The sequence below is a fragment of the Phoenix dactylifera genome, chromosome 7 (genome assembly GCF_051530095.1).
Source record: "Phoenix dactylifera cultivar Ajwa chromosome 7, Ajwa_hap1_PhDact_Kaust_v1.1, whole genome shotgun sequence".
NCBI lineage: Eukaryota > Viridiplantae > Streptophyta > Magnoliopsida > Arecales > Arecaceae > Phoenix > Phoenix dactylifera.
This window is the reverse complement of record NC_143196.1, coordinates 22233956-22261171: the sequence shown is the minus strand read 5'-3', so window position 1 is coordinate 22261171 and position 27216 is coordinate 22233956. Positions and strand designations below refer to the sequence as shown.

Here is a 27216-nt window from a genome sequence, read left to right as displayed (position 1 = left end):
ATTATGTCTGATCATGGTGCTTGTGACTGGATTTGACTAGATTTAGATGACGTAACATCATGACTTAAAATGGAAGGAGCTTGTCAGGATCTATGCATGCGTATTGAGTTCTATATCAGTTAATCACTGGAGAGATCTTGGATACTTACATAAAGCCAAATAACTCAAGCAATACATTTCAACTAGCATTTTTAGGTGAGGTCCTAGATTATTAGGATGGCATTGCTCAAAGAGGAAATCATCGTAACAAAAAACAATTATAAATTAGGTGATCCAAAACAATTCAAAATGGGGCAAAAGTTGAGGCATTTGCCAAAAGCTCAAATATGGTGTAGATAACAAAACTGATAATTAATAAAGACAATAGCAAAATATTATTAACATATTTAAATATTTATTTACATAAAAAATCGTAAACGCAGCCACAGTAACAACTAACCACACCATCAGCACCACTTACAGCATTAAATAGCATCATTTATTTATAATTCCCCGGTACTTGAATAAAAAAATAAGATTGAAAACTGTTCAATAATTCAGCTTCAGAGAATATTATTACCATGCCTGATATAGAAGTAGATGAAGCAGCAGCAGAATTTTAAAAAAAAAAATAGCAATAAAGAGAAAGATTAGCATCACCACATTAGGAAAGTAGAGGGCTGAACCAAAAGAAAAAAAATACCAATAGGTACTTGTCCACCACCTGCTTAGTGGCTTAAAATTGTTGAAAGAAGTATCATAAAGTTAAATATGTAAGAAGAGTATAAAAGGAATGAATTGGTTTCCACATATCCCTTATAATAATCGAAGGAATCCCCAAATCTCTACCAGCCAGAGTTTGATTTTTTCCTAAACCTATCAGCTATTGGTGCAAACTATGTCACCCATAATCCATCATCCATCACTAGATTAGATGGGCTCGAGCAACCTCAAGAAGAAAACAAGCCAAAGAAAAGAATATCTTAAAAAAATAGAAAAAACTTTCAGACAAAATCTAAAAGCAGAAATTTGACAAAATAAAGTAGCTGAGGAAGCTGATTATAATAAGAAAGCACTGTGACATCCTCTGCACCATATCCGCACGCAGAGGAAAACTACTGCCTGCAGATGGGAGGACCCTCCAAGCTTAACCTGCCATTAGTAATAGAAGAAAACAAATGCTTCAGCAACACAAAATGTCTCCACACATACATAAAAGAAAACAAGAGCTCCACAGCAAGGTGCATTCCTTGCCATGACTGGAGCCAAAAATAGAAAGCAATGGTAAGAAAAATTGCTAAATTTGAACCAAGTCTCTGCAGATCATGGCTCAATCAGGCTTGAAACCATTTAAGTATACTAAATTAATGTAAACAAAGGAGCCATATATAGACACTAAACTCAATCAAGCAGCTAAAACTAAAGTTTAACTAATGGTAAAGGTGCAAAAGTTAAAACGCTAGCTTGTTTAAGTATGGTCTTAGTATATCTTGGCTTTTATCTGTTTAAATGAGGCTTTGAGCTTCAAGCTCAAATCAACATTTGCTTAAACTTTACTGAAGCTTAATTTGAGTCAGGTTCAGATTCAGGGTATCAAGCAATTTCAAATTACGCTTGTGTCTGGATCTAATTGAAATTAGGCTTGACCAAGTCCATCCAGTCATAGAAACATCTCAAGCATGATCATGTGCAGAAAGTACGAGGATAGGGGCCAACCCAGCATACCAATTCCTCCAGCAAGACTTGCTGTAAGTTGGAGAAAACCGATGCTAGACCTCCAAAAGGCCTAAATATCAAATTGCCAAACTTGCCATGGACAGTTTAATTGAGTGTCCCACATTCCAACTTTTCTGATTTATTCTGCAAATAAATATTTTATTTTCATCCAGTTAATTAATTAGCATCGGACCCACATGATGCACTTGGAGAAGGGGAAAGGCAGACAGGTTGATGGCTCAGATGATCACTGCATCTGTTATACCAGAAGTTCCCTTCCCTCTCCCACCATTTATCCAATTAAGGATGGCCGCAATCTAGTTTCCTCACAGCGCAGACTGTCCAGATTGCACTGCCAACATTGTAGCAGATATGCAAAGGAGAGGAAAGATGGGGTTTTTAACTTCCACAAGTTCAAGAATAATTTACAGAATCACTAGGCAAGTGAAAGAATTAAATAATTAAAAAAAATATATTGGATAATAGTGCTACTTCATGCAAGTAGAAGTACACTAAGTAACAGCAGAAGAAAGGTAGAACCAAAGGGTAGGCTGGTCTCACCAACTTTGGACGGTAGAAGGGCACTGCTTACAGTTTTCATACAAAGACCACAAATTTTTGCACATATCCACCAGACTAGGTGAAGCCTCCAGGCACTTTAAAATGAACTGCAACCATGAACCACATAAAAGGTTAACAATACTGGGAAAAGTAGAGAGCTTCATAACCAACTGTTACAAGAAATGGCTGAAAATACGAATGCAACATGCACTATCATACCAGCAATCCCCAAATATCTGCCAACCCTAATGGGATAAATAAGTGTTGAGTTTCCAGAACATATCTGCTCATTAATGTAATGTGTTTTCCCTGACCTTTCATTCACCACTATATTATTTAGGTTCTTGGAGGCCTCAGAAACAAAGAGGGCCTTAACAGGGGGGGCAAACTGGAAAAGAAAAGAGCAAAAAAACAGAAAACCAGCTTCAAAAACATGCCTAAAGAAAAAAGGGTAAAGAAGGGGGAGGGGAAGAGGAGTCTCATATCTGCGCTTTGATTTCCTCTGCACCTTGACAAGCAGCTGTCAGCAGGTGCCTGCAGCAGCAGTCCATCCAAGCTTGGTTACTATGAAGGTGCAGAGCGTATTATCATCCTTGTTACTATGAAGATGTCCTCTCTTAGTTCTATTATTCTTTTATCTTTAAAATTGCTGGGTTTTGATTATTTGGGAATGCCTGGGAGAGCATATTATCATCCTTGTTAAAGTGATCTCTCTCTCTCTCTCTCTCTCTCTCTCTCTCTTCGCCTTCTTTATCTTCATGTGCTCGTGATGATAACCTGAGTGACTGTTAGGCTGCAGAGTGATGTAGAACTTGAAGCACATTTTGCATTGGAAATCACCACAGACTCCATATAGACAGAACAAGAAAGCAAGATACTAAACATCAACCCAGATAAACAATCCTATAGAACTTAGGCTTGCACCCTCAAAACCACCGACAATAGGGGGGAGAGGGTTCACCGCCTAACAGCTACTCAGATAATCATCACTAATACATGAAGATAAAGAAGGAAGAGAGAGAGAGAGAGAGAGAGAGAGAGAGAGAGAGAGATCACTTTAACCAGGATGATAATATGCTCTCCCAGGCATTCCCAAATAATCAAAACCCATCAATTTTAAAGATCAAAGAATAATAGAATTAAGAGAGGACAAAACCTTCAAGTAACCAAGCTCTATCAGAAGCCCCAACGTTTGCTTTGGGGCGAAGATCAGCCAAAAACTTCTTATGTCCTGTCTCTGTAGTTGATATGCAGGCATGACACGTGAAACGCACCTGAGAAATCGGGGGAGGGCTGAGAACTAGGACTGGATATTCAAATGAATTAAGCTTGATTACAGTCAGCCTGATTTAAGGGTGACATGCCACTGGAAAGATGCTTTTGCTCATCTCCACAAGTAATTAGACTCAACAAAGCCCAACCAGAATTAGAAAACAAACAAGCTTCATCCTGTATTTCAGGCTTGAAATTAAATTCAAAGCTAAGCTAGATCAGACCCAGATTCCATGAATTTCATCTCAATTATGCTGCTCCTGCAAAAAACAAGAGGACAAGAAAGTTTGATTAACAATAAAAGAATCACGAGTTTAGGAGAGAAGGCAGCCTTCTTACCCACTGAACCCCCCCAAAACCCTCAACATAAACTGCAGAATACCATTTACATATCTCCCTGAGGCTCAAAGTGCCAAAATGCCAAAATTGCCCTGGACAGTTCATCAAAAAGATCTGGCATATATGAATCCTGGTTACTTCTGGAGAGCAAATCAAACTGTTCCTTTTGATAGAACACCAGCATTGAGCATGTCAGAATGCACTTGGAGAAGAAGGGCCACGAATTGCCACCGGAGGTTCAGATAAATCATCCCATACCAAACTGGGAGATTCCCCTCCCCTCTCCTCCCACCATCTATCCATCTAATGATGGCTGCAATCAATTGCCCATGGAACAACAGACCATCCAGATTGCTGTTCCAATCATTAGACACATAGAGGAGTTGAGAGATGAGGGTTAGCCATGATCACCTCCTTGCATTTAGAGAACAGTTACAAAATCACTAAGGGTGTGTTTGGTATTGCTTAGAAAAGTGTTTTTATGACTTTTAAAGCAAAAAAAGCACTTCAAAAATAAGTGTTTGACAACATTATCTAAAAAGTGCTTCTACAAGAAGAAAAAGTTAAAAAGGTTCTTTTTAGAAAAGTTAGAAAAATTTATCTTCTAGCTTCTCTTCTTCTAAAGCAGACGCAAAACACACCCTAAGCACAGTAACAATATTCTCCAAATAATTGAAAAATTTGTGAATTATTCTTTGATTTTTCCCATCAACTAAATGATTCTTCAAAATTTCTCTGCACCTGAATTCAAAACTATTGACTTATCCATGGAATTGTATGCAAAGTTTACAAGTTATTGACAAGTTACTAAATATTAATTTAAGAACTCTGTGTTACAAAACTGTTGATACCATTAAATGCTGCCCATTGAGTTGTTTTGCTATAGCCACTTTTTTGTATACTTTTGAGTAAATAAATATATAAATATTTTAAAAGAGGGCAGGCCTTGGCGCACCGATGTGGTTACTCCATTGTCACCTGGGTGTCACCAGTTTGAAATATGAAACAGCCTCTCTACACATGAGGTTAAGGCTGTTGTACATCTAACCCTTCCTAGGCCCTGCAGTGACGGAGCCTTATGCACCGAAACGGCCATTTTTATTTTAAAGAGCTTATATTCATTCTGTTGTTATGTCATTCTTGATATTTTTGTGATCCAAACTATTTCAAAACTCTTGATGAATTTGCTGAATTTTTCCCTAACTCTGAATGTCTACCTCTAACCAAATTCATTTCAGGCAAAGAACTTGTGACTGTCACTAGGTCGATGAAAGAAAGTAACTGAATAATTTTCAAATTATTCAAAGAATATTGTTACTATGAAGGAAATAGAATCTGATGAAACAAAAACAGAATAGATAGGACACAACTACCATATGTATTTTGTATCAATTATTCGCAGAATAGAAGTGGCAAGCAACAGTACTCAGTACCAACATGATAGTTTTACATGCCCATTCACCAGCCTTGGTCAAGCCTCAGTGCACCCTTTGAAATTGACTTGCAATCATAAAATGCACAGGTTTTAAAGCTACACAAACAACTCTAGATGAAAACTTTTTCAAGATATGGCTAAAAAACAAGAATGCCATATATCCCTATCATCAAGAAAGCAAATCCCTGAATGCCTATCAACCCAAATGGAACAAATAAGTACTAGGGTTTCCAGAACATGAGCTGCTTATAATGCAATATTTGTGCTAATTATTCATCCACCACTACATATAATGCAATATTTGTGCTAATTATTCATCCACCACTACATATGGGACCATGAGGGTCCTAGGGAATAAACCAAGTCTTTCATAGGCAACAATCCTGAATACTGAAACCACATCCCAACCCTGCCTCTCATTGCCTAACCCTGGGTATTGCACCAATCCTGATTACCATATAGGAGTCTCAGAACTGAGTGGTGACAGTACTGATGACCTTTAGCATTTTTTTTTTTAGAGGAAATTTTCAGAATCTTAGTTTCTTATAATTCAAAATATTTTCCAAACCAACCTTTCATCCATCACCATATCACTTGGATTCTTAAGGCACTTCAGGAGCAAACCAAGTCTTTCATAGGCAACAAAGTGAAAAATAAATAGAACAAAGTAATTTTAAGAACTCAAAAATGGTATTGAAGTAGAGATTTAACAAAGTCAAGAAGGAGAAGAGGAAGAGGAGACTCAGATCTGCCAATTTATAATAAGGCATTGTAAGGTCATCTGCGCCTCAAGTACCAGGCAGCTGCAAGCGGTTGCCTGTGGAGTCGCAGACCATCCAGGCTTGCCATGCCGCTACAACAAGAAGAATAGAAATGCTTTAACATCTCAGAAGTAATCTCTCTCTCTCTCTCTCTCTGTCAAAGAAAAATGCCTTTCACGCGCATCTTGCACTGGCAGTCATCACAGCCTCTTTACAAACTGAGTATTGCTACCAATCAGAGTTCCAGTCCTAGCCAAATAGGGGATTTTGCCAAAACAACCCATTTTGTTTCATATGGCAAGGAGCTTTTTTGGGTACCATGGTAGGATCCATAGAAGGGGTGAAAGTGGACTAGATAATATCCATCCAAATCCATTTTGTATCCAAATACGGATACAAATCTGAACATCCTCTAATACTCGTAATCAAGGTTCGTCGTCTCAGTATCGGGCCCGTTACCGGTGCCACATAAGCAATGTGTCGATACGGTATGGTACGGAATTTTTTTGGCGTACCAAATGTAGTACGCCATCCATACCAAGTACTGGTACCGAACCGGTATGGTACATTCGTACCGTTCAGTTCGGACCGATATGGCGAACCATACCCATACCTATATCTATATCCATTAAAAAAAAAAAATGGATATGGATATGGATGTGGATAAATAACTATCCAATCCGTATCTGAGTATCTGATTCTGTTTGTAATCTTATTTAATCTTATATAGTACTCATAACCTTTTAAGAAAAATAAATGACCCTATTAACATGTTACTGAATTAATTTACCTTATATTCAGTGATATATTTGATTTTATGGTCACAAAGTTAAATTAACTTATATCCTATATGTATATGTATCTATTTTAAAACAAACATGGATATAAATTTTTGCATCTGATCAGTATTGTTGCCCAAGGTGACAACCCAAGAGGGGGGGGGGTGAATTGGGTCTTTTAAAAACTTTTCAACTACTTCTAATCTTTTAGAGTTAATTAAGCTAAGTTGTATGAATGCATAGTGGAATTTAACCTTAGCAAGAGTATGATTCTAATCTAATCAACTATTAAGCAGCGGACTCAATAAAAGATTAGTCTAAGTTTGCCCAAGTATGCAATTCAATACAATGAGTCTTAATGCTGTTATATTGAATGAGACTTGATTAAGTAAATTGAATATGCTTGCAACAAAAGGATGCACGGAGAAGAGTTAAGCAAGCATAGTATCTAAGTAAGTAAGTGAGTGAGGAAGTCAGATAACAAAGAGCATCACAAACACAACAAAAGTATAGTGGTTCGGTGCATCCCAGCACCTATATCCACTCCCCAAGACCTCTTGGAAATTTCACTATAATCCCTCAGATTACAGCCGGTTGTTTTACAAGCTCACAATCCAACTTGTTGTTTTGCGAGATCACAACGAACTCGGTCGGTTTTCACAGGCTCACCGACTAGAACCAACCAATTGTTTTCACGAGCTCACAATCCAACCCAGTTGGTTTTCCCAAAGGCTCACCAACCACAACCTTACAACGATTGTTTTCCGGGTTCACAATCAACCCAGTTGGTTTTTCCAAAGGCTCACCAACCACAACCTTACAACGTTGGTTTTTCCTTTGGCTCACCAACAAACCTTAACACCGTTGGTTTTTCCTTTGGCTCACCAACAAACCTTAACCTCTTGATTCAATCCCTTGATTGAATCAAGTTACAAGATATTAGACTAAGAATTTAAGGCAAATACAAGCTTCTTAACTAAGCAAATATAGCAAATATAAACAAATAGAGTAAAGAGAAGCTCTCAAACGAGTTTTGAAGATGAAGGAGCTCGGCTTCTTCTTTACTTGACCCTCTTCTGATTTGGCACGAAGTAGAGGATCACCGAGGCAGCACACGGATGGAGAGGAAGCTTTAGGATTCACTCGGATGCTCTTCTTCTCTCTATTTTACTTTGAATGGCCCTTTTGTGCTTATGGGAGATTTTCCTTGTAATCTCTTTGAAATCTCTTTCCTAAATGTTCTTTCCCACTTCCATACCCTCTCCCCTTGCTCTCTCCTTGATTTTATAGCTTTAGAGAGAGTGGGAACAAAAATCTAGCCGTTAGAGACAAAAATAGAGCCATTGGAATCAAGAAAAAACTAGCCGTTATGCTTCCCAGCGTGCTGGAGTCGACTCGGCTGAAGTAGGAGTCGACTCGGCTGAAAATCAACTCTCTGTTTTTGGCTGTTTGCAGTCCTGGAGTCGACCTGCAGTCTCGGAGTCGACCTCGGAGTCGACTCGAGCAGGAGTCGACCTCGGAGTCGACTCGAGCACTGTAGCACTGAAAATCAACTCTCTATTTTTTGTCTGTTTTCAGTCGGAGTCGACTCGTAAAGTTCCGGAGTTGACTCGAGCACTGTTCCTTGAAACTCCAGAGTGCCAGAGTCGACTCTGAACTTCCAGGAGTCGACTCGAGGACTATTCTTTTAAATCTTTCTTTAAATTTGCTCCTCCAACTTAAATCCTTTGAACTTGAAACTTGGGCCAATAAATTGTAGCTTTCTTCTAACTTTTCTTGAGAGCTTTTGAGGCCTTCTTGTATTTTTCCAACTTGCTATGTTCCTTGCAAAACAAATTGTCTTTCTTCTTGCAACACAAACATTAGTATTTATACTTCAAGGTTTTGTGATCATCAAAATCAATCTTTAAATCAATCTTTGGGTCATCAGTCTCCCCCTTTTTGATGATGACAAAACTTGGAGTATATGCAATATAAAATATATTGTGTTCTAGAAGTAGTGCATAGCTAAGTTGCATGAAGTAGAAAACATATATATTTAAAACATACTTCATGATAATGCTTTAGATTTAATCAGCTTAACACAATCAACATATTTAAATTTAAGCTGATTTGTATTCAATTCAAAATATAAAGCATTATGAGTATATACTTAGATATTTCTCCCCCTTTTTGACAACATCAAAAAGGTTGCAAGATAATGAAACATTAAGCACAAAGATAAGAATACTCCAATATGTCTTTTTCTTTTTGTACTCTGATTTGTATGTCAAATTATTGCAAGAATATGAATCATATAACTCAAGGCAATAATGTTAGAAAAAGATTAATGAGCATAGATCAGAGCCAATTATAATGAGAACACATCGAATGTGGTTCCAAAGATAGTTTTCAAATCAAGTGTAGGTGGAAACTTTCTCAAGTTAATTCAAGAAGTACCAAGAATGATATTCAAAGAAAGCACGAATGAAAATCTAATCATTCTTTAATAATAAGTATGAAAGCTTGTTCATTTAAGATCTTTTGCCCAATATATTAAGTATTTTAGCAATATGAGAGCAATTGAACTAATTTTCTTTTTGGAGTATAATAGCAATATATTAAGTATGATTTCAAAGTTCTTTTATTCCTTTAAAAATAAGTACATTTTGATACATATAATAATGAATTGGCACAAAATTGAAGTTCTAAAGAGCAAGCCAATAAGAACTCATTAGTGAATTCCAAAATAGATTTTCTAAGAGATACTCAATGAAATTCAACATTATTCTCCCCCTTTTTCATTAAGCTAGAGGCTCTTAAGATCAACTGTTTGAATTGCAATTTGGTTCATGATTTATGCATAAGATATATTAACCAAATAACAAGCCTCAAGGTGTATCATAAAGATTTGTATATTTAAATTTCAGATGATACTTATTGGAGAGTATTAGGATCACTTCTCATTCAGTGTTCTTTCTCTCTCCTTTAGTTATGGATTTATGCGATTAAGTTCCATATGATCTCTCCCTCTAAAATTTTCTTTCTCCCCCTTAATTATTCATTCCATTTAAGAGTTTAAAATTTGAAGATAGTGTCCAATAAAATTGTCAAACTCGAAAATATATGTTCAATATATTCTATTTCCATAAAGCTCAAATTTTGAGATAAAACAACCTTTATACAACTCATCTCAAGGTACAAGCTTATTATGTATTCATGAAGTCATGCAACACAATGAGGTTCATCAAAATCAATCCATAAAGCATTCAAAATATTCATCAAATGGACGTGACATTTTGGATAAGATACAGAATGCATTTAGATTGAATATCTAAAGCTCCCCCTCAAAAGATGCATTCTTCTTTAATTATTCTATAATATTAAGAATGTAGAGTGATTTAGAATTATTCAAAATTTATAGCAATCACTCTTTTTAATCTTTCAAAAACAAGTTATGCTTCCTCTTAATCTTTGAGAAAATGTACTGAAATATTAATAAGAAAATGATTCATTTGAAGCTCAAATTCTTTCAAAAGCATTTACATTTTCTTTCTTTTAAGAATCATTTGAGTGAGCTGAAATGTTTCTAGACTTAAGATCATTCACTCTCTTAATAATATATATATATATATATTGATGGAAGTCTTTAATAATGTAGGAGAGAAAAACATATAGATGATCATTGAAGTATATATATTTATAGAACTCAATTTCTTAATCATAGTTTTTCAGCAATATATACATGAAGCACAATAAATCTTTTTAATATCAAAATAAAATCATATATTTAAAAATATTTGTTTATAATTAAGATCATTGAAAGACACATCATTTAGACCAATATTAGTACACTTTAAGGATAAGAAAAGATATGTTTCGGATGCGTATCGAGACAATCAACCAAGGCGTCAAAATTAATTCTGTTTTTCTTATATTAAAATTTTCATTTAGAAATCATATTGAGTTATTCTCCTGAATGACGTGATCATTGAAGCATATAACTAAGGTTACAAAGATGTAACGATATAAGCATTTTTAAGTTAAGTTTAAGCTTTTATACAAAATCAGATTCTGAATTTTCATAAGAATTTCCAAGAAGGCTTTCACAATTATAATTTGAGATATGTATCTTCTACATTGTAACTCATCTTAAATCACTAAGATTGAAAACACATATTTAAATAACATTCGAGCACTTTCAGAATCTTTGTATTTAATATTGAGTTTCGATACAAAATAAAGGATATTTTAACAAGTATTAGGACATTATGTATCAAAGTTAGGCAAGTAGAAAGATAGATCAAGATCAATTCATTTTGCCTAAATAGAAATATCCTTCTCTTCTTCTTTTTGTAAATCTATTTAACTTTCAAAGATAATCGTGAATGATAAAACTGAAATTTCTTTTTAATATTACTTAAAAAAAAACTTTATGTAGTATTTTAAACATTCAAGCATTGGAACACAAGTTAGTTTGAGGCAAGGGTGAAGCAAGGACTTGTGAGCAAAGTTAAGACAATTCCAAGTTAAGACATATTTCAATCAACTTATCCAAGCATGGAGCATTACAAAATATTGAGAACCCATAATTCAAAACATCATGCCACATGCAAAATATATTATGTGTTAAGTCATGCATTAAAATATTAAGAACAAGCATGTCAAAGATCAAAATCAATTCTTTTCCCTATTTAAATATAATCTTCCACTAATTTCATCCTTAAGGTGTATTTCCAAGTGATTAATACTTGACTTGATTCTTCTTATATACTTTTATTTACTTTGTCATTCATTTCCTCCTTTTTTTTGAATTTCTTTTCTTAACCAATTAACGAACATTTTGATATTGTTTTTTGTTTTTACTTTCTTATGCTCTATACTCTATTTGCTCCCTATCCGGTGGAGTTGGAAGGGGCACGAGGTACTACCACTAGCCTTCCTCTTGTGCCGTCCCTAATATACCCTACACCGAATAGTTGGGTCAAATAGTGCCGGGTACTACTACTAGCCTCCCCATTGGCACCATCCCTATGATGAGCAATATAGAAAATTTAAAAGGTTCGCTTCAAACATCTCTCTGTTTAAGTGTAATTAATTACGGATTTTATCCCTTCCAAATGTGCCGAATATATTATGCTTGTTTTGCTTTTCCTTAAGATTGGATTATTTGCCTTTGCTTAGATTTTACATCTCTTGAATAATATCCATTTTCTTTTCTTTATCCCTCTCTCTTTTTGTTATTCTTAAGTAATTTACATGAAAGAGCAGAATAAAGAAATAATCTTATGTATCATATAGATGTATATCATGCAAACAACATTTTCATTGTGCTCAAGGATTCATAATTTCTCACAAGTTATTTTAAATCAAAATTTTAAGCATAAACTTGTGTATTTCATGGTTATGACATAGGCAAAGATATATTTTAGTTTGGGCAAACCATGAAACAATTTCTAAAAGTATAAGTCAATCAATATATATATAGACATGATATCAAAAATTAATAATTAAAGACCTTAATCATGCCATAATAAGATTTAAGTTATTGACTTTGCTCAATTAATTTATGAGAGAGGTATCTAGAATTACCAATTCATTCTGCATTCTTCAGTCAAATACCTACTAGATTTCTTATGTATGAACTTTTGGCTGAAGAAGGTCCTCTCTCTTGTTTGCATGTGAATGTTTATTGTATCTTACATGGAGATATCCTTCAAGTAGAAATCTCTCATTTTCTTGCTCAAGGATCCTGCATTATTAACAAACTCCTTTTCTTTCTTGAAAGAAAGTCATTAGTTTCTTCAAGATACAAAACATTCATATAGCATATTTCTTAACTGGGTGACTCAATCATAAGATATGACAACAATTGAATGTTGAGTCACTTTACTCAAGAGATTGCCTAAATATAAGCAAACACATGTCACTTGAACTTAAGAGATAGTTTCATTAACCAAGAAGGTTCAAGGACAAGCATGTGAAGCAATAGGAAGATTTATTAAGGTCAAATCAATTTTTTATTTTCAGAATCAATTTAGCTTAGATTCTATTTGCTTAAGATAATTATCAATAAGACATGTTAGCTAAGTTTTAATCAATTTATCTTAAACAGTTGTTTCTATCAAAATTCAGATTATGAATCATTAGAGTTAGATTGAAGTCTTGCACAAGGGCACATAATAAGCATACAATCTGGTCTACTAGCTGTATGATAAAATAATTATTCTATCATGCTTCAATACAGCTTTAAAACAATAGATCTACTTTGCTCATCCTTTTCAAATTCTACAAGATGGGGTCATAGACATACCTTCTTCATGCCAATCTTCTATAAGAGTTTTCTTGTGGACTAACTTTGGTCAATGAAGATCCCCTTTCTTGTTTGGCTTAATTTGGAGTTCGAGAGAAAATGTTAATTCATTCATCATACATATTTCAAACTCACCTTGCATGAGCTTAGTAAAATCTTCATATAAATCTCCATTAGTAGAACCAAAAATGATGCCATCAATGTGTGCTTTTAGCAAGCAAGATATTACAGATTCATCTTTTTAATGTATAGATTTATCATTATTACTTTTTATCAAAAAGTTACTCAAGCTTTTATATATCATGCTTTTGATGCTTGTTCCAAATCACATATTGCTTTATCATATATGTAATGAGTATTTTTAAATAAAGTGGTTATTTTACATAGATCTTTTCTAATGAAATAACCACATAGGAGTGCATTCTACACATTCATTTGACAGAATTAAAGTTCATAAAGCAAGCAAATGATAATGGTGATCTTTACTTCTAATCATGCAAGAATCTTATCAAGATCTATTTCATCTTTTCTTGATTTAGTCTTTTAGTAGTCATCAATTTTTCTTCATTAAGTGCATTTCTGAAAAATCCAATTTGGTTCTAATTATTAACAAGTTTTTTCAGATTGTTATATGTAAAAGATTAACCATATACATATATAATTTAATTTTAGTATTTTGATAATAAATCATTAGTCTCATAAAGAATAAAATGAATTGATACTTCTACAACTAGAATCTTTTCATGAATGTTCTATATGCATTGCTTGATGAATGATATCCAAGGATAGAGATATCTTTATCAGATTTGGCATTATTTTCATAAGAACATATCAAGCATAACGTGTATGACTGAAAAATATGAAAGATATGCAATGGTTCATTTTCTATTTTTCAGAAGATCAAAAGGAGTTTTCATCAAAAATAGATCTAATAGAAATCATATGTATGACAAGCAGTGATGATAGCTTTTAAAAATTATTTAAGTAGATGACTATCATACACAATTGTCTTTTTCATTTCTTCAAGAATTCTATTAACCCTATTTTACTAAAGGTGTCCTTGGTGCTGAAATAATTAATTTCTGTATAAACTTTATCAGGATTTTGGTTTTCAACACTGTGCCATGATACTCTTTATCTTCACAGTTTGGAAACCTTTATCATTTGAAACACTTTTACAAGATTTAGCAAATACAGAAAATATTTCAATTTTATTTGCCAAGAACAAATCCAATGTAATCTTTTGAAAACTTAGTGATGGAAACATCTTTAGATTTAGAAATTGATTTTTGTTTGTTTCCTTAGTTAGCATTCATAGCAAACTTTGACCTTTCAGAAGATAATCTAAGTAAGCCAATGGCAAGGTCTTTTGAGATTAAGTACATACTAGCATGAGTTGATTTTATATGCCAAAGATGGTTTCTTTAATCTTGGTATTCATAGTGCATATATTCAAAAGCACACCAAGTACACATTATCATATCTATGATCAATAAACAATAATGCCATGGATAAAAACTCTCAATCAAGCATATAGAGAATTCATAGATTTATTCTTAATAAATTGATTAATCATTTAGCAATTTATCCAATAGTGAGTAAAGCATACTATAAAATGAAGTGATTTGATTATATTTTCAAAAGTATTTTCTATATCACAAAATTGATCAATACTTGCAATTCATATCAAGTACTAAAGCAAAAATAATGATGAGATGCAAGGATTACTGATTTCATTATTATTATTTTTGTTAATTACTTTTCATAAGTATATTTTAAGTTTCTTTTGTTCCATGGGCATCTTGGCACACCTATGTATACATCCTCATGTTTTCATTTTGGGTACCCAAGGTTGCTTGGGTCCTTGAGAGTTAGGACATATGGTTCCTTTTGGAACCCAAATCTGTTTAATAGTAATAACTTTACCATTTGATTTAATTGTGTTAGAACGATGGGAAAAGTTGTTATGCCCATTCTTTTCATGTTTGAAATAAGTTATCTTATTTAATGGTTTGCTTGATGCATTGATAACCTTTTTCTCTAGAGATTTATTGTTAAGTAAAGGAGTCAAGTCAAGTTTTGATTTATCATAAGCAACATATTGACTTTCAAACATCAATTTTAATCGTTCTGAACTTACAGTGAATATGTTAATAAGAGATTTTGATTGGTTAATTTCTTCACTTAAGTTTTGATTTTCTTTAATTAAATTCTGATTTTTCTGAATCAATTGTTCTGAATTTAACCTTAAGCTTTCATTTTCAGAATTTAGTTTGTCATATATTTCAGCAATAAAATTTCTTTCTTTTGAGATTTCGAGATTTAGCTTTTTAAGATTTTTATTTTTGATAGCTAATTTTCTACATTTACCATACAAATCATGAAAAGAATTTAATAGTTCATCATAAGAATATTCTTCATGAAATTCATTTGCTGTAAAATTAGATTCAGATTCTACTTTATCTTCTAATGCCATAAAACATAAGTTAGTTACCTCTTGTAGTTCATTGTTGCTTCTAGCTTTCAATTTTTTGCTTGACTCTTCCTTGGTCAAGGCTTTCTTGCTTTTTATCTCTTTCTTCCTTTCTTCTTGCTTCCTCTTCTTCTTTGTCTTTAGGAAGCTTTTGAATCTTTCAGTGTTTGGGAATGGATCCTTGTTTCCATCACCGAACTCTTTGTTTTTTGAACTAATCTGCCTCAGAGTCGACTCGGGCCTTGTTGGAGTCGACTCGGCTAACTTGGGAGTCAACTCTGAAATACTTGGAGTCGACTCGTTCACAGGGTCTTCAAGACTGAGTCTCTGTCTTTCAGACTGTTCTTCTCTAGGAGTCGACTCGGACGAACTGGGAGTCGACTCGGCTAATGTGGAGAATTCTGCAATCTCATTGTTAGTACGCAATTGAAGCACTTGTGAGTTAATCTGAGATTTATCATAAATAATTGTTAAAGTATCCCAGATTTCTTTAGCAGATAAGCATGCAGAAATCTTATGAAATATAGATTCCTGGATAGCACAATATAGAAAGTTCATAGCGTTAGCATTCAATTATGCTAAGTCTTTTTCATTGACATTTTGAGAGAGTGTGTGAGGTCCATCTATAATGATATTCCATATTTTATAGTTTTGTGATTGAACAAAAATTTTCATTCTAGCTTTCCATTGAATATAATAAGTTTCATCAAACAGTAGAGGTCTGTTTATGGAAAGTCCCTCGGCAAATAATATGTTATGTGGGGTTGTCATAATCTTTAGCTCTAGTCGATTAAGACTATAATTAATAGAAGAGCACCTGCTCTGATACCACTTGTTGCCCAAGGTGACAACCCAAGAGGGGGGGTGAATTGGGTCTTTTAAAAACTTTTCAACTACTTCTAATCTTTTAGAGTTAATTAAGCTAAGTTGTATGAATGCATAGTGGAATTTAACCTTAGCAAGAGTATGATTCTAATCTAATCAACTATTAAGCAGCGGACTCAATAAAAGATTAGTCTAAGTTTGCCCAAGTATGCAATTCAATACAATGAGTCTTAATGCTGTTATATTGAATGAGACTTGATTAAGTAAATTGAATATGCTTGCAACAAAAGGATGCACGGAGAAGAGTTAAACAAGCATAGTATCTAAGTGAGTGAGTGAGGAAGTCAGATAACAAAGAGCATCACAAACACAACAAAAGTATAGTGGTTCGGTGCATCCCAGCACCTACATCCACTCCCCAAGACCTCTTGGGAATTTCACTATAATTCCTCAGATTACAGCCGGTTGTTTTACAAGCTCACAACCCAACTTGTTGTTTTGCGAGATCACAACGAACTCGGTTGGTTTTCACAGGCTCACCGACTAGAACCAACCGATTGTTTTCACGGGCTCACAATCCAACTCAGTTGGTTTTTCCAAAGGCTCACCAACCATAACCTTACAACGATTGTTTTCCGGGTTCACAATCAACCCAGTTGGTTTTCCCAAAGGCTCACCAACCACAACCTTACAACGTTGGTTTTCCCTTTGGCTCACCAACAAACCTTAACACCGTTGGTTTTTCCTTTGGCTCACCAACAAACCTTAACCTCTTGATTCAATCCCTTGATTGAATCAAGTTATAAGATATTAGACTAAGAATTTAAGGCAAATACAAGCTTCTTAACTAAGCAAATATAGCAAATATAAACAAATAGAGTAAAGAGAAGCTCTCAAATGAGTTTTGAAGATGAAGGAGCTTGGCTTCTTCTTTACTTGACCCTCTTCTGATTTGGCACGAAGTAGAGGATCACCGAGGCAGCACACGGATGGAGAGAAAGCTTTAGGATTCACTTGGATGCTCTTCTTCTCTCTATTTTACTTTGAATGGCCCTTTTGTGCTTATGGGAGATTTTCCTTGTAATCTCTTTGAAATCTCTTTCCTAAATGTTCTTTCCCACTTCCATACCCTCTCCCCTTGCTCTCCCCTTGATTTTATAGCTTTAGAGGGAGTGAGAACAAAAATCTAGCCGTTAGAGACAAAAATAGAGCCGTTGGAATCAAGAAAAAACTAGCCGTTATGCCTCCCAGCGTGCTGGAGTCGACTTGGCTGAAGTAGGAGTCGACTCGGCTGAAAATCAACTCTCTGTTTTTGGCTGTTTGCAGTTCTGGAGTCGACCTGCAGTCTCGAAGTCGACCTCGGAGTCGACTCGAACACTGTAGCACTGAAAATCAACTCTCTATTTTTTGTCTGTTTTCAGTCGGAGTCGACTCGTAAAGTTCCGGAGTCGACTCGAGCACTGTTCCTTGAAACTCCAGAGTGCCAGAGTCGACTCTGAACTTCCAGGAGTCGACTCGAGGACTATTCTTTTGAATCTTTCTTTGAATTTGCTCCTCCAACTTAAATCCTTTGAACTTGAAACTTGGGCCAATAAATTGTAGCTTTCTTCTAACTTTTCTTGAGAGCTTTTGAGGCCTTCTTGTATTTCTCCAACTTGCTATGTTCCTTGCAAAACAAATTGTCTTTCTTCTTGCAACACAAACATTAGTATTTATACTTCAAGGTTTTGTGATCATCAAAATCAATCTTTAAATCAATCTTTGGGTCATCAAGTATCCATATCCACATCCATATTCTCCAAATATAAACAAACGGATATGGATAATACTGACAAACGATCTATATTCGATCCACTTTTAGCCCTACTTTGTAGCATCAATCATGTGCTAAACCAATATGAAGGCCAATAAATGACCTCAAAAAGTTGTTGCACTATCATCAACACCACCACCACCGCCACCACAAGAACAAGAAAGGGCAAACGAAAGAAATTAAAATGCTTTATTAACTCAAAATATAGCACAAAAAGGCACTCAGCCAGTGTGTTATATTATTTTTGTTCACTTTGAATTTGCATTGTGAATTGTGCCACATAATGAAGCAACATTAATGGTGCAAGACAACTACGTTGACTTTCTTGAGTGATTTTTCTGAGTTACCATAGCATTGCTCATTCATACATGACAAGGCTGAGTGAAGCCCAGGGAGAGAAAGAAAGCATTCTCTGCAATAGATATATGTTGGAAGAGAAGCATGGCCCAAGTCACATACCTGACTCTGGGGGTGTGAAATGCCTCTTGCTATTATTCAAGCTTTCATTCATTCAATTCTCAATGGTACTTCATTTGATGCTAAGCCAAGGCTTAAATGAACACGACAGCTTCATGAGTGTTTGATTGATATAGTCTCTCAGCTTGGTGGACCAGATAGCAAGTATTAGGGACTCCAGAACCTTAGTTGCCCATAATGCAAAATATATTTCTCCAATCCTTCATCCATCGCCATATCATTCTAGTTATTAAGGAACTTCAGCAACAAACCAAGTCTTTCACATGCAACAATGTGAAGAAAAACAACTGAAAAGCAGTACTTAATTCAGAGATTCAACATAGTAAACAAGGGGAGGATGAAAAGAAGGCTCAGATCTGCCATTTTAAAAAGAAAGGAATTGCAAGTTCCTCTGCACCTTAACCACCAGGTGGCTGCAAGCAGTTGCCTGCAGAGTATCAGACCATCCAAGCTTAACTTGCCACTGCAACAGGAACTCAACTCAACTCAACTAAGCCTTGATCTCAAACTAGTTGGGGTTGGCTAAATGAGTATTGCTGCTATAATAAGAAGAATACTAGAAATGCTTCAAGTCCATCTCTCTCTCTCTCTCTCTCTCTCTCTCTCTCTCTCTCTCTCTCTATCAAAGAAAAGTGCTTTTTAGGCGCATCTTGCACTAGCAGTCATCACAGCCTCCTTTTAAATGTCATATACACTGGCATGGATCCTTGATTTGGACCCAGCCAAATAGATGATTTGGGAAGGGGAATGCTTAAGGGTGCCTGTTATGTGCACTCCCAAAGCTCACCAGAACCATAAATACTGATTTGCCAATTCCAAAATAAAAATACTTCAGTAACCCAAAAATGTAACTCAAAAAATCACTCAGAAAGTGTGTTGTATTCTTCAAAATTGCTCTCATTGAATTTACATTATGAAATGTGCCACATAATGGAGCAACAAATATGAGAACAAATCCCCTCAGCCTTATCAATCATTTTATCCCCATGTGGCAAGAGAACTGTTCAGGAACCCCATAACATAATCTTTTGCAAAAATCAGCCCATTGCCCTACTCGCTATCAATTTTTCACATGGAACAGAACTTTTCTTGGTACCGTCATTTGGTGCATTAGCATTACTCTTTGGCTAAAGCACCACCACCAACATAAGAACAACAACTAGAACAAAAAGAAGAGAGATAGAGAGAGTGAGAGAAAGGAAAGACCACTTTTAAAAGGTAACTTTCAAAACTTTTCTGTTGCATCCAGTGAGAGAAATCTCTCTCCTACAAGCACGTCTCTTGGAAACCTCCCATTAGATTCCCATTGGGCCAGTGTTAAGTGGATAGTAAGAAGTGCATTTTAAATAGGAAAATGTTATTGCTCTCTCAGTAAACTCACCTTATGTCATATTGGACAAGTAACCAAGTGGACAATATATTGGCTCCACATACCATTTTTAAGTAGAAATTTAGCCTTAAAAACACGCCCCGAACCCCATGATATTTGGGGAATGTATGACACTGACAAACTTATGAGATTTGAGAGAGGGCAGCCATTTGTAGAAACCAAGATTTCCCTAAAGCCCCATCAGTTGTCATAAGCTTGAGCAAGAGAACCAACAATAGACCTCTCATCTTGGACGTGTCTTCAAAGCTAATAGATTAGCATAAGGATAGAAAGTAAAGATAGGATTGAAGACTCAGAATCCCTCCCGCCATCTTCCTATCTAACAATGGCTGCAATTCAGCTAGGGGTAATGATTCAGAATTCGTAAAACATCTGGCAAATTTGTCAAAAAAAATTGGAATGATTTCAGATAACCAAAAATTAGAAATAAACAGTAAAACTAGAAAAATACTTTCTAATATATTTGCAAACTTATTTACTCAAAAATAAGTATATGAGAGGCAACAATGATAAATTATCGTGAAAACATCAATAACAAATGGTATCCTTAATTGGTAAGATAAAAAATTATTAAATTAGTCTTGAATATCCCGTGAATAAATCATAAAATTTGTGTGTGATTTGAAAATAAATGAAAAGTTCTGGATTTAATTTGTTTCTGAAGAATAATTCAAAGAAATAATACAAGAATTTTTCAGTAATTCAGAGAATACTGTAAGCATAGTAATCATCACAGCCACTTTATAAATATAAAACTATTCACGTGCAGCTAAGAGGTATCCACAGCATTTTTCACATTTAAAGTTGGGTCTCAAAAGGATACAAAAATGAAAAATGTAGAATTTTTCAGTTGTTTTCCTACCTCTTGGTTGGATTCTCTCGTTCGGAGAGAGCTCCATCATACTGAATAATGAGGATACAACTTTCTCCAACAACATGTAACTTTGAACTGCAAATATAATTAACCAATCTTTATGATATATCTCGCTCCAAAAACCATCCCAAAAGACTGCTGTTGTCCAAAAGGAAACTTTCATTTAAGAAGACAGAAATATGTTTTGCAAATTCCCTTATTTGGTGGGGAATGGGGGGAATGGAGCGGGGGAGAAAAAGATGAACCACAGCTCATGCATATATTGTTGCAAGACCCACCAATGTGTTCATACATGACAAGACTGAGTGAAGCCCAGGGAAAGGAAGAAATCATCATCCGCGATAGATATATGGAGGAAGAAGGTGAGGCCCAGGTCCCATACCTGACTCTCAGGGTGTGAAATACCTTCTGATGCAATCATTCAAGTTCTTTTGCCTTTAATTCTGGATGGTCCTTCAGTTGATGCTAAGCCAATGCTTAAATGGACACGGTAGCTTCATGCTTCAGCTGATACGGTCTGTCAGTTCGCTGGAGCTGATAATATTTATTAAGGATTCCGGAAACCTGGCTTCTCATAATGCAAAATATTTCTCCAATCCTTCATTCATCACCCTATCATTTTGGTTAACAAGGGACGTCAGGAACAAATCAAATCTTTCAAAGGTCACCAGGTGTAGAAAAATTTAAAAAAATAAAAGAAAAACTTAAAAACAGTACTTAAATCAGAGGCCAAACAGAGCGAACAAGGGAAAGAGGAAAAGAAGGCTCAGATCTGCCATTGGAAAATAAGGGATTGCAAGTTCCTCTGCACCTTAACCATGAGGTGGCTGCAAGCGGTTGCCTGCGGTGTAGCAGACCGTCCAAGCTTGCCCTGCCACTACAACAAGATGAACAGGAATGCTTCACTTCCATCTCTCTCTCTCTCTCTCTCTCTCTCTCTCTCTCTCTCTCTCTCTCTCTCTCTCTCTTACTAAACCAAGAAGCCTCTTTAGGCGCATCTCGCTCTGGCAGTCATCATAGCCTCTTTATAAATAGAGCACTGCTGCTGATCGTCGCTCCGGTCCGACCCACGCCGGGGATCTTGCAAAGAAATGCTTCCAAGAGCCCATTACGCGCGCACACACACACCAAATCTTGATTTGGTAATTCCAAATCATGAATCAGCGAGGTGAGTTGTGCCATGCAATGAAGCAAAGTAAATGGTGCAAGACGCTGAGGGACTTTTTTGAGTGATTTTCTCTTGCTTGCAGAGTCAATAACCATGTAGGTTTTTCAGCAAAGACGCGTCTGCGTATGCAAAGCCATTATTCAGGAAGAGACAGAGAGAGAAGGAGGGAGAGGGAAAAAGTAAAGACATGGAACAAAGGCTCCAACTCGGTTGCCTAACCGCAGGCCGTCTAGAGTTCGCCAAGCCTATACTCCGAGAGGAAGACATGAATACATATTAAGGATGAGAGAAGATGTTTCCATCGGGGCCCTCAAGGAGAAATTATATCCTACACTGCGTGCACCACGTCTCCCATATCAAAGAGCGATTGACACCTCTCCACCTTCTTCTTTTTTTTAATGAAACACACCCGTCCAGTCCGTAACTTCTTACCTTTCCCCCTCTCCACTCTGCTCTCTTGGTCTTCAGACAATTGCAGCAGAGAGAGAAGGTGAGCACTAAGGATCCGGACAAAGGGAGAGTGATGGCGTGATCTAATCTCGCCGTCCGGTGGTAACTCTGCGACCGCTTTTTTTAATGTGCGGCACGCCCGCCTAATCTTCCATTATTGATAAACCCTTTCTGAGATTCTTACTAAAAACACTCTTTTTGACATAAAACTATAATTGATAAATTTGATCAGATCCCGCATTCCTATCCACCATTACGTAGATAAGTCTGTAATTCATGGCTTAGAATATAGACAACACAGACATTCCCAAATAACGGACTTTTTTTTTTCAAGAGTACATTTGGTTGCATGAAAAAGAAACAGTTTTCTTGAACGATAATTAAAAAGTTATTATTTCATTCTAAGAAATTATATATATCTTTAAAAACAAATATATCAATAGGAAAAAAAAAAATACTTGGTCTAGGTTTGGATTTGATATGAGGTTTTTTTTTTTATAAGAAAAAATATACATAGGAAAATTATACCAGAATAAATATATCTAAATTTTAAATTTTGTTTCGAAAAAACATGATAGTGTACAAAGCAATGGTTTCTATTATTCAATATGTATATTTATATGTTGACGGGATGATTTAGGTTTTAGCAGGGGATAAGAAAACAATAAGGATATTATTTATAAAATTGGACAAATTTGCCTTTCAAATCCTTATTATTCTATGATATAATAATATATTATATGACATAATAATATAATAATATATCATGATAATAATACTATAACATAATAATATAGTAATAAATATAATAATATAACAATAAATTATTATATTATGATATTATAATAGATTGCAATATTGTATATAATATGATGATGATATTATATTTCATGGTACACTGTATCCATTATATCGGATGAATCATACCGTACCAAACTAATACAAGTTACAGAAGACATGCCGAGTCAATGTATCAACGTATCAATAAGCTACCAAAATGGTACAGACAAAACTTTATTATATAGTATTGAATTTTATAACAAATTCATTATAATTTAGTATTATATCATATTATGTTAAATAATTTTATAATACAATATAATATCATACAACACTATAATATTGTACCATATAGTACTACGTTTGTAATGAGATTATAATAATATTTCATATAGTACAATATTATATGATAATATGTTATGATATCATATCATTATACTATATTTATAATATATTATAATATATTGTACTATATATTTTATATTGTACTGTATTGTATTTTTGATGTTGTGGTGAAGCCTAAATTGATCATTCTCTAATAATTGAGGGGATAAGATAGGACATTGAAACAAAGTTCTACTGGGTTTAAATTTGAACCATAGGAGCTAGGTATAAATTACCTGGAACAAATGTAATCATGAGAATTTGAATGAATAAAAGTGATAAAGTTATTCAGCCGACAGCACAATGTTTTTGCCGCTTATTCCAGGGATAAACCCTGAGAAATCCCCTTTATCCCCAAATCAAATGTAGCCTTACTGCCTTAGGAAACCCATTATCTAAGCAAGAAATATTCCTATAGCTTATGCTTGCCATTATCTCCTTTATGCAACATTCAACATAAAAAAACAACTATATGGCATTTTTAATTTAAATTAATAACATTAACAAAACATAACAGGAACCCTCTGAATCTGTCATAAAAGCCATTAGACCAATACAACAGCCATTATATGCAGCCTTGGCCTGAGCAGAAACAGAGAAAACACAACAGGGACAACCAGTAGTCTAGCTGTAGAAATACATATAATGGTCTTGCAGACAAATCTTTCTGACCGAACAAATCCATGCTGCATCCAATTTACCAGTAAAGCTAGTTTTACTTTTCGTCTCTACAATTTAAGAAGCAATGGTTAGGATTGGTTTCCCCTCTAGAATATTACCTATATTACAATTATACATAGTAGGGAAACCTTTAAATGAATCCTTTCATCCATAAAATATTGTGCATTACACAGCTCATGCTGCAAGAAGATTGGATAACTAGCTTGATAGCAAATCTCAATGACATCCCATGCAAGTGATTCTTCATTGCAGCAAATGAAATATCCTCAATCCTGAAACACTTGGTAACCACTTTGATTTGCTGTCATTCATAGAGTCTGGGAAAATGGCTTGGTTGATCACTGCTCATCCAGCAAACAAGGACTGATTCATACACAAATATACAACTGCCGACGAGTGAATATACAATCTCAAAAAAAATCTCTGATGCTTTGGAAATTAGCATAAAAGGGGCACCTAGATCCCTGAGAACCATTCTTAGTATCAAAATGCATGACAAGCATGAACATCCATCAATACATTCAAAAGCAAGACAGATTTTGAAGACAAATTTTCTAGCATATCAAACTTAAGTTATATCGGATAGATCTCTCTCTCTCTCTCTCTGTGTGCGCGTGTGCTTATGCAAAAAATAACTAGATCCAGAGATTATAAAGCAAAACCAAAGAGACCACAGCCAACGCCCATGGGCAGAGAAGATTGGAAAAACTTTCATTAATGATGAAGTACCAAAGAGGAGAAAACTCCAGCTACAAAAGCACTCAGTCTTGAGAGCTCTGAAAAAAAAACAAAGATGTATCCCAAAAATCCTAGGATGGTGAGTGTTAAATTCCAAACATTTGTAAGTTGTGATATTAGCCCATGTACTAAGTTTAAATGTCCATTCATTCTTGACTCCTCCAAGGAAAGATGTTTTACATCGTAATTTGATACATGAACAAGCAATCAAGCTTGTTTGCTGCAATTTCCAGTCGATGGCTAATATCATGACTTCCAATGTTTGGAATTTCATAGAAAGGTCTAAAAAAATCCCTTTAAATATATTTTGCAGTGAAATACATTGAATTGTCGACAATGTTTGATCTAAAAATTAGAATATTGTCTTCATAAAAAAAAAGAATATTGTGCTTGAACAAGATAAAAGTAGCATGACTGCTGTGAGAAGAACATCTTAATGTACAGACATTTGTCTATTCCAATCATGTTGCACTACTCCAGCAATATACTTACGTCAAGATGCTTTCTTAATCTCATCTCTCAGTGCATTCTTTTTGTCTTCAAGCCAGATCTCATTAGTCTACATCATGTACTCCATCAAAATGTAAAGTCCAAGTTTTTGTTCATGTGAAGCTCCTATATATCGCAAGGAACAACCCAGCACCATGATTCCTATTACCTTCTGTCTCGTTCAGTTCAACTGTATAAATGACTCAGTATACCGTATATTGCGCACCATTTAAACCTCGAAGAAAACAAAAACTCAATTACCTGTTTTTAACCGATGAATGCTTTTGGAGATGGCATTCTGACCATCTAGTCTTTTAGTTTTATCTTCACACCACATTCATTAGTATAAAATTTTGAATTCCTAGAAATTTGGGAAAAAGAAAAAACCAGAGTATGGACCTATTTCATTTTAATGTGCCAGTTCTTGCAAATTTTATGAAATTTGTTCAATCATTCTAACAAATCTGTATATAGTGACAGAATACTAAGGCTTAAAAGAGAGATCCTTAGATGCCATATAAGATAGAGAAAAGCAAAAACCACGTCAGCTAAAACTTAAGAGCAAGTGAATGACAAGAAAAACATGTAGTACCTAATGCTACATTGGGAGAATATGACAGTCCTATTAATATAGGAGCTTTGGGTTACAACAAATTAGGAAAAATTAGTAAGTGATTAATCCTAAAGAAAATAATGAGAAATATGCATATCAAAGAAAGAAAAAGTTAGATCTAGTGATTCCCTGCCTTATCTCCCACTTTCAGGCTAGGCAAATTATTTCTTTTCCTTTTCTCTGAATATGAATTCCCCTATTCTCCTTGATTTTGGATAACACATTGGCCTGCCACATTTTGGAGGCTAGCACTATCATCTCCTTGCATAGGGCAGAAAAACTAAATTAACGTATAAAGTTTGTGAAAATCTGAATATTCTTTTTAATCGTCTCAGCAATCAGAGAAAACTGAGATTCACTTGGTGAGGAAAAAAATGAACTTGGAAAAAAAGGTTAAGAGAACAGTGTTGTCGTGCTTGAAATAGATATAGCAGCAGCAGAATTTTCATCAACAGAATCAGCATCACCAAATTTGGAGAATAAGGTGGTAGTCAACCTTGCTAAGAGACAGCACCATAAAAAATTATTATATGGGTACCAAGGTTCGTCGAACCGGTATCGAGATCCGTACCGGTCGCAGAATAAGGTGGTAGTCAACCTTGCTAAGCGACAACACCATAAAAAATTATTATATGGGTACCAAGGTTCGTCGAACCGGTACTGAGATACGGTCCGGTACCAGTTCGAACAGGACAGTCCAATTTCGTCAATTTTCGGCCCCTAAGGGGTCGGAACCATTTTCCATTGGAGAACTGACCCAGTCGAAGACCGGGTCGGCTCGATTCGGCAATGATTGATGGGTACTCATCCACATGAATTTGCAACCATTGCCTGCATGGTAGCTTAAAATTCTTGAACAAGGCATCAGAAAATAAACTCTAAAAGAAAAGTATTATAGGACTGATGTGGTTTCCACATTTCCTAATA

General features: G+C 35.1%; 1 protein-coding gene across 24 annotated transcripts in view; it reads right to left on the bottom strand.

The window, feature by feature from the left end:
- Positions 1–660: 660 nt before the first annotated feature.
- LOC103722523 (uncharacterized) overlaps positions 661–27216 on the bottom strand; it is a 50332-nt gene continuing 23776 nt past the window's right edge. Inside the window, exons 1-6 of one of the 24 annotated variants that reach the window (XR_015967382.2) lie at positions 21704–23597; positions 21369–21598; positions 20975–21061; positions 18705–18922; positions 2257–16008; positions 661–1131 (exon numbers count right to left, since the gene is read on the bottom strand). The gene's annotated coding sequence lies outside the window, so the exon portion shown is untranslated. Of the gene's footprint in view, positions 1132–2256; positions 16009–18704; positions 21599–21703; positions 23603–27216 lie in introns of those variants that run through there. The other 23 variants (XR_016395946.1, XR_015967383.2, XR_015967381.2 and 20 more) reach the window with 23 other exon arrangements.